Source organism: Sinocyclocheilus rhinocerous, unplaced genomic scaffold (assembly GCF_001515625.1).
Source record: "Sinocyclocheilus rhinocerous isolate Xijiao unplaced genomic scaffold, SAMN03320098_v1.1 scaffold580, whole genome shotgun sequence".
Lineage (NCBI taxonomy): Eukaryota > Metazoa > Chordata > Actinopteri > Cypriniformes > Cyprinidae > Sinocyclocheilus > Sinocyclocheilus rhinocerous.
This window is the reverse complement of record NW_015670982.1, coordinates 1724132-1724997: the sequence shown is the minus strand read 5'-3', so window position 1 is coordinate 1724997 and position 866 is coordinate 1724132. Positions and strand designations below refer to the sequence as shown.

Sequence of the window (866 nt, the reverse complement as noted above, 5' to 3'; positions counted from 1 at the left end):
AAGAAATTAGTTCTCAGCAAAAGAACATAAAACAGTTCTTAGAAGTCATGAGACATATCAGATATGTTATTACTTGCCACATGGAATGCATAACTGTTCAGCAATGCATGTTCATCTTACTAAATGGATGCCAGCCAGTACAGAAACAACCTCGGGGATTCCAGCAATGATCAAAATAACATGTTCGAACTTGTCACTATGTTGCGGTCATACTACGAGAACAATCACAGAAATATCAGTCTCAATACATTGATTGTCAAAGCAGTGAGAGTAAGCAGTGGATAAAGCCTGCTGCAGTGGTTAGGTTGTGCTAATAGTTGTGATTCCTGAGGCCGCTTCTGTGGTACACTCCTCTACGATCTGTTGCAATGCATTCTGGTCACTTGGAGATGGAGGAACAGACTAAGAGAAAAATGCATACAGAGTCTTTTAGTTAGCATGTTGTTCTCAAAAACTAAAAGCAAATGTTTCTGAAAGTCATCTATTTGTGAATAATGATGATTACAATGAGAAAGGAATATTTCACTTAAAGGGGTCATATGATGCGATTTCAATTTTTCCTTTCTCTTTGGAGTGTTACAAGTTCTTGGTGCAGAAAGAAGATCTGTCCAAAGAGATATTCTTTATAAAAGTTAAGAGTCAGCCACACCTACCTAAAACGGCTCATTCTAACACGCCCCCACATACCTACGTCACGATCTGGGAAGATTTGCGTAACGCCGCCCAAATGTTCACGCAAAGAAAGAAGGCGTACGTTTTATTCTCGCTGTAGTATTGTTGCCGCCGCAGCCATGTCGTGAAGGCGCTGTGTGATTCGTTGTGAAAGCGAAACTACTTTGTTTGGCCTTCCAAAAGAGGACGATATC

At 40.4% G+C, this 866-nt stretch overlaps 1 pseudogene; it reads right to left on the bottom strand.

Annotated features, from left to right (window-relative positions):
* Positions 1-379: 379 nt before the first annotated feature.
* Positions 380-866, bottom strand: part of LOC107734548 (LIM domain only protein 7-like) — a 47175-nt pseudogene continuing 46688 nt past the window's right edge.